The sequence below is a fragment of the Dendropsophus ebraccatus genome, chromosome 5 (genome assembly GCF_027789765.1).
Source record: "Dendropsophus ebraccatus isolate aDenEbr1 chromosome 5, aDenEbr1.pat, whole genome shotgun sequence".
In the NCBI taxonomy this organism is placed as follows: domain Eukaryota; kingdom Metazoa; phylum Chordata; class Amphibia; order Anura; family Hylidae; genus Dendropsophus; species Dendropsophus ebraccatus.
The window spans coordinates 154902663-154914911 of NC_091458.1; the positions used below are offsets into that span (position 1 = coordinate 154902663).

The window sequence follows — 12249 nt, forward strand, 5'->3', positions numbered from 1 at the left end:
CCTGTGACCCCTTCATTGCTTCGGTAATAACATGATAAGTACGGCGTTATTTATCACATAATGAAAAGGAAAGAAAACACCTTGTAAATTATTTATTACATATAAGATGAGGATGGAGTTCTCAGTCACAACTGATAAGGGGCATTCCAGGTACGGACAATAGCAGTCCAAATAAACTAACATTAAAGGGGTACTCTGGTGGTGGGGGGGATTATTTCATACCAGCCGGTGTCAGAAACTTATACAGATTTGTAATTTACTTCTATTTAAAAATCTCAAGTCTTCCAGTACTTATCAGCTGCTGTATGTCCTGCAGGAAGTGGTTTATTCTTCCCAGTCTGACACAGTGCTCTCTGCTGCCACCTCTGTCCATGTCTGGAACTGTCCAAAGCAGGAGAGGTTTTCTATGGGGATTTGCTGCTGCTCTGGACAGTTCCTGACATGGACAGAGGTGAAAGCACTGTGTCAGACTAGAAATCATACACCACTTCCTGCAGGACATACAGCAGCTGCTAAGTATTGAGATAAAGAAGTAAATAAATAAATAGAAGTAAATTACAAGTCTGTATAACTTTCTGACACCAGTTGATTTGAAGGAAAAACTTTTTTTTACCTTTTATGTACCCTCTATGTTATGTTCACACAATGTGGTTTGAGGCCGTTATTTTGAGGTGAAAACACGGCCATAATTTCGGGAGAAAATAAAAAACATGATAGTTATTTTACGTGCGTTATTCTACACAGTGTACGCACTGACTGACAAATTCCCATCGACTTCAACATATATGCCCTGATTTTGTTTTGTGTGAACATACCCTTAATGCTAGATTGTCTGTGCTAGAGCTGTAGCCAGTGATTGGCCGAGTGGGCTGTCACTCTTGCCTTAGTCAGGAAGTGGAGGTGACTGCAATCAGTGGGGGGACAACAGGGGAGCGCAGACAGGTAAGTATTGATAAGCGAACTTACTGAACCAAACTAAAACAGCTAAATGCCTGCCATAGTTTAGCGGTTTTAGTGCGGCAAACCTTTCGAATTTTGACCTGCTCGTATCGCAGTACTACTTTAGTTTTACTTTATTTCAAATCAGAACTTTGGTGCCTTATTGCCGCAACAGTTTATAACTGACTTGTCAGTTTTGTGCGGCTGCTATTCATTGAATAGCGGCTGCACAAGCCTGACAGGTCACACAATGGAGCGTGCGGCTCTGCACAAATTAAGATAATCTGTCCGATACTGCGAGCGCGGGGGGGGGGGGGGCTGTCATTGAGCGTAAGTGCTGCTGCTCCATCACTTGAGGATAATGGGTCCTTTCTTCTAAGCTGTTATGGTACCAATAGTCAGATCCCCACCAATCACCCATTATCACATCGAAAACACCACACAAACAACTTCCAGAATTTACATGACGTCATTCATTGGCATTTGAATACCTGTGGCTGGATACAACCCTGGGGAGTCAAGGAAAAGATTGATACAGCCTACGGCCTATGTCTATATCCATGTTTTCCCAGACTCCCTAGGGCTGCATCCAACTTCTTCAGCCACCGGTAATCAAATGCCGAAAAGTCAGATTCCAGTAAATATTGAGAAAAATTTGTCAATCAAGTTAGTCCTTTTGGCTCTTCTCCCCACCAATGGTTTCCTTTTCTAAACTATAGGTGGAGATTTATCAAACATGGTGTAAAGTGAGACTGGCTCAGTTGCCCCTAGCAACCAATCAGATTCCACCTTTCATTTTCCAAAGAGCCTGTGAGGAATGAAAGATGGAATCTGGTTGGTTGCTAGGGGCGACTGAGCCAGTCTCACTTTACACCATGTTTGATAAATCTCCCCACAAGGGAGCCAATCAGGAGTGGATTTAGCCTGTGGTTGAGCATTGTACTTCTCCTGAAAGGATCCCTTTAAATAATGTGTTTTATTTGGAGGGTTTATGCATCATGAAGATGAAATATTGCCTTATGGCGTTTCATTAGTAACAAGCATTCCAAATAAGTCCCACAAACAAAGGTCGCTTTGTAATTGATTCAGAATGCTCGGTGCAGATTCATCCAATATTATACAGTTTATTATACTGTGAAATTACTGTACAAATCCCTTCCGTGCAATCCCAACCTCCGAGGGTTACGTATATACCCTTACAAAGGCAGAAGTATATAGACATCATTCTTCTTAATGGTCTCTTCTCTGCTCATTCCCTGTATTTAAAGGTGTACTGCAGAAAAAAAAATAAAAAAAAATTATATATATCAGAAATGTACTTCTATTAAAAAATCTCAAGTCTTCCATTACTTATCAGCTGCTGTATGCCCTGCAGGAAGTGATGTATTCTTTCCAGTCTCTAGAGCAGGAGAGGTTTTCTATGGGGATTTGCTGCTGCTCTGGACAGTTCCTGACATGGACAGAGGTGGCAGCAGAGAGCACTGTGTCAGATTGGAGAGAATAAACCACTTCATACAGGACATACAGCAGCTGATAAGTACTGGAAGGGTGGAGAATTTTTTATATAAGCAAATTGTTAATTTCGGGCACTTTCTGATACTGTTGAGTTGAAAGATTTTTTTTTTCACGCTGGAGTACCCCTTTGAATCAACTTGAAAGTTATATAGATATGTACTTTACTTTCAGTCATCACCTGGCCATGCTTCCCCTCTAGTAACTGCGCTCCAATCTGAACATATTCCAATAACGGCTTTACAATGGTGGTAAGATGGTCATTAAAGGGGTTGTCCAGTGAAAATCTTTTTCTTTTAAATCAACTGATATCAGAAAGTTATATAGATTTGAAATTTACTTCTATTAAAAAAATCTTGTCTTCCTGTACTTATCAGCTGCGGTATGTCCTGCAGGAAATGTTATTTTATTTTCAGTCAGACACAGTGCTCTCTGCTGCCATCATTTGCCGAGACAGGAACTCTGTCTCGGTTTTCTATAAATCCCCATAGAAAACCTCTCCTGCTTTGGGCAGTTCCTGACATGGACAGAGGTGGCAGCAGAGAGGACTGTATCAGACTGAAAATAAAACGTTTCCTGCAGGACATACGGCAGCTAATAAGTTTGGGAAAACTTGAGATTTTTTAATAGAAGTAAATTACATATCTACATAAATTTCTGATATCAGTTGCATTGCCCCCTGGGAAACATGAATATCCAAAAAAAGGAGCCCGTGGAGCCTCATTGAAGAGTCTCAAAACACAGGACTAGCCAGATATTCCTCCGGGAAGGACCCAGCCAAGGGGCAGCTCCTGTTAGGAAACCACCAAAACCACCATATTAAGTGGTCCTATAAGTCAATGTAATGACAAGGGATAACCCAAGGCTAGGTAACCATCCACATACAGCTGTTTTGGGGTGTTGCCCCTCATCAGTGTTGAGCAGGATAGGAGCTGGTTAGGTGGGAGCAATGCCTAGTAGAGCCATAAGAGAAACAGATCTCAGGGAGAACAGCCAAACGATAACACCGTCGGCTGCTAGTGAAAGCGCTCAATGCAGTGAAATCCTAGGTGCATTGACCCCTTGGCTGGGTCCTTCTCGGAGGAATATCTGGCTAGTCCTGTGTTTCAAGACTCTTCAATGAGGCTCCACAGGCTCTTCTTTTGCATGTCCATGTTTCCCAGGGAGCAATGCACCTAGGACTTCACTGCATTGAGCGCTTTCACTAGCAGCCGGCAGTGCTATCATTTGGCTGGTCTCCCTGAGATCAGTGATCTGTTTCTCTTATAGTTTCTATCACTCGCTGTAGTCGTTCACTTATATCATCATGTGCCAATATTGTAATAGTAAAATACTGTACATAGTAAAACAATAACCATGAGATCACGGACACAAAGTATCCCAGGCAGCAAATGTTGGCCCATCTGGTGTGGTATCAGGGAAGCTGTCAGGTTTTATGGCGTGGATGCTTTTAAATATATTTATAGAGATGAAAGAGGGCAAGAGACTGGAACCGCAGATACTTGTCCAAATGTTCACATAAAAGAATCAGTTGTTAAGTCATTTCTTGGAGTGCCGCATGTTAAGCTGTTTCCTGGAATCGATTGGGCGGCTCTTCCCCCGTGCTCTCCCGCTGAGAATGGTTTCCTTCTGATTGTGTTGGAGAAGAATCAAGGGACGTCAAGGAACACAACATAAAAAGTCATGTTACTCCGTAATGGGGGAGAACTTAGCTGGGTGGGTTATTACTATTGTATGTATTCTTTGGTTATGGGAGATAGTATGGGACTACATCTGCCATGATACCTCTCCATCAGATGTACGCTATAGCTGGTCTCATCACATTAGGTATCGTAGAGAAAATAGTTGAACCCGCATCATTTGTTGCTATATTATTATAGAGTGCTATTCATCTCATACCCCAAAAGCGCTCATGTTCTTCCGCTACTGACAACAATAAATATCCATAAACTGTATGTGTAACTGTCACGGTATTCTGATGTTTTTTGAGTCTACTTAAAGGGGTTATCCAGAGTTTTGAAAGTTTTTGTATATTGCTTCACTCTTGGTAAACTTCTCTGCAGTCCCCTGGTGTTTTGATGCGGCTCCTCCGGTGTCCCCCACTGACTGCAGCTCCGCTACTTTCAAGATGAACTCGTCTCTGGAGTGACAGCCTGCTCACCCAATAACTGGTCGCGGCACTGTCCCATCTCTAATTGAACCAATGCCTGAGCCGGCTGTCACTCCAGAGACAAGATCTTGGAGTTTCCCTGATGTCCTGATGCGGCTTCTCCGGTGCTCCCTACTGACTGCAGCTCTGCTACTTCCGAGACAAAATGGTCTCTGGAGTGACAGCCTGCTCACCCAATCACTGGTCGCGGCACTGTCCCCTCTCTGATTGAACCAATGCCTGAGCCGGATGTCACTCCAGCGACAAGTTCTTGGAGTTCCCCTGATGTCCTGATGCGGCTTCTCTGGTATTCCCCACTGACTGCAGCTCTGCTACTTCTGAGACGAAATGGTCTCTGGAGTGACAGCCTGCTCACCCAATCACTGGTCGCGGCACTGTCCCATCTCTGATTGAACCAATGCCTGAGCCGGCTGTCACTCCAGCGACAAGTTCTTGGAGTTCCCCTGATGTCCTGATGTGGCTCCTTCGGTGTCCTCCACTGACTGCAGCTCCGCTACTTCTGAGACGAAATGGTCTCTAGAGTGACAGCCTGCTCACCCAATCACTGGTCGCGGCACTGTCCCGTCTCTGATTGAACCAATGCCTGAGCCGGATGTCACTCCAGCGACAAGTTCTTGGAGTTCCCCTGATGTCCTGATGCGGTTTCTCTGGTATTCCCCACTGACTCTGCTACTTCTGAGATGAAATGGTCTCTGAAGTAACAGCCTGCTCAACCAATCACTGGCCGTGGCACTGTCCCATCTCATGCAGTGATTGAACCAATGCCTGAGCGGGCTTTCACTCCAGAGACAGGTTCATCTTGGAAGTAGTGGAACTGCAGTCAGCGTGGGACACCAGAAAGGCCGCATCACAACACCAGGGGAGCACGGAGAGGTAAGTATAATATATTTATTTTGTTTACTAAGTGTGCAGTAATATATATATATATATATATATATATATATATATACTGTATGTGTATATATCTATATATATATATATCTATATATATATAAACTTTTAAAAACACTAGATAACCCCTTTAACGGTGAGCATATGCATTTATGCACTTAACATTCAAGTGACAGCTGCTGGCCATAGGAGCACTTTAAGTCGCATGCAATTCAGTACGCTCACGTGTACACTTCCCTTTTTTTTCTATGGAATGGTGTTTTAAAAAATAAAAAAAAAAGTATGTGAGTGGCCAGTATGTGGCAAAGCTTTCCGAAACGAAAATGGGGCAATTTTTTATTTTTTATTTTGGTCAAATTCAGAATTTGAAAGAAAATATTGTTAGATGCAATCTAGGAAACTGGATTGTGTGGATTAGGGCACTGTGTAATTGCATGGTTTGTGCATATGCTTTGTCAGTACCTAGCGCCTATTACAATGATCAATGCTATGCCTATGGCATAGCAATGATCAGTGTATGCATATGATGATTGCATGTAAAAGTCCCCCAGGGGGACTTAAAAAGTGTAAAAAAAAAAAAAAAAAAGTAAAAATGTTTTGTACAATAACCCAAGTCCCCTCCCCCAATAAAAGTTAAAATCACCCCCCTTTCCCATTATATAAAAAAGACATATAAAAATAATTAAATAAATCAACATTTTATATATACCATAGTGTGCGTCATTCCATATGACAAGCGGCGTAAGCGAAAAAAGAGAAAAAAGCGCCAGGATTATCGATTTTTTGTTACATTATATATAAAAAAATAAATAAAAAGTGATTAAAATGTCCGATCTACACAGATATGGTATTTATAAAAACTAGAGATTTTTATTAGTGGCAAAAAATGCCACCCCATACAGCCCCGTAGGTGAAAAACTAAAACCGTTATAGGAGTCACAATAGGCCCATTTTATTAATAATTAATTGCAAAAAAAAAAAGTTTAAAAAAAAAAAACATCAGAAAATCTGTGTAACCTCAATATGGTTGTTTTCGGACTGACCTGTAGAATAATGGTATCATGTCTTTTTTACCGTATAGTGCATTAGGTAGACACAGGAACCCCCCAAACGTTACCATATTGCATTCTTTTTTCAAGTTTCACCAATTTATATCTTCATAAATAATATTTCGGGGTTTCATCATACATGTTATGGTAGAATATAAGACGCCATTACAAAGTACAACTATTCCTGTAAAAAACATTACATGGCCTTGTAGATAAAAAAAATGAGAGTGCTGGAGCTCTTAGAGGGGGAGAAGGAAAAAATGAAACCGCCAAAATGAAAATTGACGCAGTCCACTGGGTCATTTTGGGCCTGGTCCTCAAAGGGTTAATACAGAGTGGAGTAACTGCAAAGTAAGCTTTTCTGGCACAAATAAGATCCAACAACTACAATCTTTGTTGAGTTGAACAGAATAAGGACTCACCGACCATCATCTGCACATCAGAAAACCTAGGAAATTTTTGAAAAATAAATTTAAAGCGACTCTGTACCCACAATCTGACCCCCCCCCCCCCCCCCCAAACCACTTGTACCTTCGGATTGCTGCTTTTAATCCAAGATCTGTCCTGGGGTCCGTTTGGCAGGGGATGCAGTTATTGTCATAAAAACAACTTTTAATCCGGCAGCGATGTGTCTAACGGCCGGGGCCTACATTTGTATATGCATTAGGCTGGCACCAGCTCTATGTCCTTCCTCCCCACCCTCCTCATCATTAGGAATACTCCAGGCAGATTGCTTCCTATTCCCCACCTGTGTGTATAATGAACATGGGCTGGATCGTTAATACACCTGTGCAAAGCTCAAACAGCAGTTAATGTTCCTGGATCATTCCTAATAATGAGGAGGGTGGGGAGGAAGGACAGAGAGGGTGTGCCAACCTAATGCATATACAAATGTAAGCCCCGGCCGTTAGACACAGCGCTGCCGGATTAAAAGTTGTTTTTATGACAATAACTGCATCCCCTGGCAAACTGACCCCAGGACAGATCTTGGATTAAAAGCAGCTATCCGAAGGTACAAGTGGTTTGGGGGGTCAGATTATGGGTACAGAGTCACTTTAAAAATATGACATGGAGACAAAACTTTATAAATGACAATACATTTCATACAATTCTTCTAATTTCAAAACACCCACATCGAGACAATGTTTTATATGCACAGAACAATGTATATAAAACATGATTCTGTTCAGCTTCTCTGTCTATACTTTATGCTACACTTAGATGGGATCTTTACCGCCTAATGACCGAGGTCCATTTTTTTTCCAAGCTGACCTGTCTCTCTTTATGTGGCAGTAACTTTGTGATGCTTTAACTTATCCAAGTGGTAAGTGACAAGTGAGTGTATGTAAGTAGTAAAATGCAGTTAATATATTGAGAATTTTTTGCTAAAAAAAAAAAAAAAACTCCAAAATTTTTTGAAAAGTTGTAAACATTAGAATTTTTCAAAATTGGGGATTCTCTGCTTGTAAGAAAGATACTTGTGTCACATAAATGAGTTAATAATTCCACACTTACAATATGTCTACTTGACATCATTTGGTAAACTTACCAGCAAATGTTTAATCAAACTCTCCCAACCTTGATAGGTGGTTTACAGGAATTAAAGCTACATGAAATAAAATTTTAAAGATTTTTTTATTTGTATTTTTATTTTTTTGCAAATTTTAAATTTTAATCTTTAAACATTAGTATAGTACTCTGAATCTGCTGGTTTTATGAATATCCCGTTTGTGGCCGTAAGACTGACTGACTGACAAACAGACCTCAAATACCGTATTTTGGAGAACGTGGGAGTAAAATATAGGACGTGGGAGTGAGCCCTTATTTAAAACCATTGTTGGGCACCTTGCACATTTGCAGTGCCCCCTGTGGTAGCAGGAAAGTAGAAACACCCCCAGGGCTATGTTCACACAATGTTTTTTCAGCTCCGTTTAAAATGATGTTATTTTGAGTCTAAAATAACGGACGTCATTTAGCAGCCTGGCCTCTCCTGGTGTTGGTACATTATTCTAGTTTGGTTACTAATTGCCCTTTGGATGCGACTTAATTGAAAAGTCCATTGAATTGAATAGTAAAAACGGAAAAAGAATGGTGACAAAAGAAAAACTGTGTGTGAACAACTAATAAAAAACGTCCGCTGTTTGCAAAAGACGTCCGAAAATAATGATCATATTCATTATTTTGACGTACGCAGTAAAAACGTCCGTTATTTAATGCTTTGTGTGCATTGGGACCTCCGTCTTCCCATTGACTTCAATGAATTGCCATTGCAGTCAGTTAAATCGCGGCAAAAACTGATGTTTTTTAAATATAAAAATCGGCCTTTTTCTATTTTTGACGTTGTGTGAATATAGCCCGGAAGTGACCTCATTTTAGATACTTTACTTCTCAAAAAATTCATCTAGGGGCAATAGGTGCATTTAGACCCCACAAGTGTTGGAGGAAAGTTCTTATCATTGGGCTGTAAAAGTGAAATTTTTACATTTTTCCAGTAAAATTTGGATCGAAACCCTCTATGGTACCAGTACAGCAGAAACCATCCAGAATTGACCCCATTTCAAAACTTCACCCTCAAAGAATTCATGTAGGAGTCGATTAAGCCTTTAGACCCCATAGAATTTATAGGAAAGTTTTGTCATTAGACAAAACTTTTTGTAAATTTGTACATTAAGCTCAAAATTACGGCAGTGCCCTATACGTAACCAGAATCTGCTCTTTGATCACAAAGCAGGACTGAGAAGAGGCGGAGCGCCAATTTTTGAAACATAAAAAAAAAAGACTAATTTGGTCAGCTCTCCTACAACACCATTCACACTAGGCAGGAGCACGTTGCTATGGCTGAAATTGCAAACACACAAAAATACAGAAAAATGCAACAACTCACCGCAATGTCAAGACACATATCCAACGCAGAGCACAAATTTTTGTTCAGATTTAGCTGGAGTGGTTTTTGGGATGCTATGTGAATTTGTCTCGATGGTATAAATACACTGGGTGGTTATGAACAGGGAAATACCTAATTTATACGTGTTTTTGTTTTTTAATCATTAGGAAAGAACATTTTTTATTTTACTTTTTTTGTCCCTCTAGGGGACTTGCCGCTGCAACTGTCAGATTGGCAGTATAGTACACAGCATTAGATCTGTACTGCTGTGCACTATACCTAACAGTTACAGCTGGGCCTCACAGATTTTCATAGGTCTCTGGCCTTCAGGTGCCATGGCTCCCATCCAATCCCAGTTCTTACCTGGCATTACTAAACAGCTAAAAAGTTGCAGATAGGGACTTGTTTACATCATCTGTCTCAGAAGAGGGGGGGAGGGGGAGTCAGAGATAAAAGCTCACATACAGATTTTTGTGTCTTCAGCAGAAAGCAAGGAAGGAGCGGAAGGAGACTGCATAGATAATAACAAGTATGGAAGGAATTGTTAGTCTCACCATGGGCAGCAACTTATGAAAAGTTATGTTTGAGTGGAATACCCTTTTAGGTTACCTCGACTATATGCCCCTTGAATAACAAGTAAGGGTCCTATTCCATGGGCCAAGCAGGGCCCGATCAACGATGTAAACGAGCGCCGATCTGCTAGATCGGCGCTCGTTTACTGGGCCTATTCCAGGGCCCCGATGATCGTTAGGCGAGGGCTGCAGGGACATCATTACTGATGTCCTTGCAGCCCTTGTTACATAAATTACCTGGCCGGGCGCAGGTCTTCTCCTTCTCCCGGTCCTGCGCCACAGCAGCTTCGGAGCGGGGCTGTCTGAACTGACAGACCGTTTAGCCAATCACTGGCTGGAAACGCCGCGGCCAGTGATTGGCTGAGCAGTCTTTCAGTTCAGACAGCCCCACTCCGAAGCTGCGGCGCAGGACCGGGAGAAGGAGAAGACCTGCGCCCGGCCAGGTAATGTATGATGCTGCTGAAATCGTCGGTCGCCGCCGTGCACCGCTATTTCACTGCAGCGATGCGCTGGTGGCGAACGATGATTTTAGGTCTGAACCAAATTTTTTTAGTTGGTCACACACAGTTTTTCTTTTTTTTTTACCGTCCTTTCCCCTTTTTTAATATTAAATTCAATGAACTTTTTAATTAAAGGCCAATGAGTAATCCCAATAATGTACCAGCAGCCGTAACTGCTCTGATGAGCGGCCAAATAGCGAAATGACGGACGTAATTTTTTTTCTCTTCAAAAACAGAGAGGAAAAAAAGGTTGTGTGAACACAGCTTAAACGTCTGGTTTTTTTTTTAACCTGCTGAATAGGAATAATTTAACAAATAATTCATAAATCTATGCATAGAATATTCTGGTACTGATCAGATGATATATCGTTAACTCAGTTACCTTACTGCCAAACCTCTAGTGTTCCGGTGCGCTCAGTGTTTGCTCCATCACTTTATTGCCCTGCAGTGACATCTACTGGTTACACTGAAGAACATACTGAGGTTTTCCTACAATGGACGTCTATCACTTATCCGGACGATTACCGATCTCATAATCGTTAACGATAAACGATCCAAACGAAAGACCTGAAATCGTTCGCCCATTTACACGGAACAATAATCGTTAATTATGATCGTTTTTGCGGTCGTCTTGTCGTCGCTATTGCGTTCGTCACTACTGCGAACGACCGAACGACTTCTTATTCAATGCGAACGATTTGCGAACGAGCGATGATAAAAATAGGTCCAGGTCTTATAAAGCGATCAACGATTTCTCGTTTGGTCGTTAGTCGTTAACTGCTATTCAAACGAATGATTATCGTTTAGATTCGAACGACTTAACGATAGTCTGAGCGATAATCGTCCGGTGGAATAGGGCCCTAAGGCTATGTTCACACACAGTATAAAAAAAAGGTAAAACAGGTAAAAAACACACATATAGAATAGAATAATAATAATATTTATTTGTATAGCGCCAACAGATTCCGCAGCGCTTATTTAAATATATAAATACATTACAGGTTATATATTAAAATGTATAATGAATAAATATAATAGAATCTAATGATGTGCTACATTAAAGAGAAGTAAAAAAAAAAAAAAATGTTTTCTTTCTAATCAACTGGTGCCAGAGATCTGTAAATTACTTCTATTAAAAAAAAAATCTCCAGTCTTCCAGTACTTATCAGCTGCTGTATGTCCTGCAGGAAGTAATATATTCTTTACAGCCTGGAAAGCAGGAGAGGTTTTCTATTGCCCCTGCTGTGGACAATTCTAGACGTTTGAAACAGAAGTAAATTACAAATCTGTATAATTTTCTGACACCAGCTGAAAAAAAAACATTTTCGTCAGAGTACCCCTTTAAAATCTGTTGTAAAGTAACCTGCCACTGCTTCATTTTTGTTTTTTTTTTAATTGGGGATTTCATTGTTCTTTGGGCAGTAAAACTTGTTATCTGTATTCCTCTGGTCAGTCCGATTAAAATAACCCCCAATATGTATATTCTCTGTCACGTTTTATTGCTTTTAAAAAAGTAGCGTGAAGACGTCACGTCTCATGCCGCAGCTGTAACCAGGAAGCGGCCGCGGGTACGGGGCGGCGTAATCCGAGAGCTGCCGCTGGAACCGGGGGAGGGGGGGGCTAAGTCACCGCCGGTTTCTATTTCAAGCCCCTCCCCGGCTGTACACAGATTATACTGCAGGGCCGGAGTACCCCTTTAATGATCATGATCAATAATTCCAGCCGTAGGTAG

General features: G+C 41.2%; 1 protein-coding gene across 1 annotated transcript in view; it reads left to right on the plus strand.

Moving 5' to 3' along the window:
- Positions 1-12249, plus strand: part of RSPO1 (R-spondin 1) — a 104188-nt gene that overhangs the window by 63638 nt on the left and 28301 nt on the right. The window lies entirely within an intron of this gene.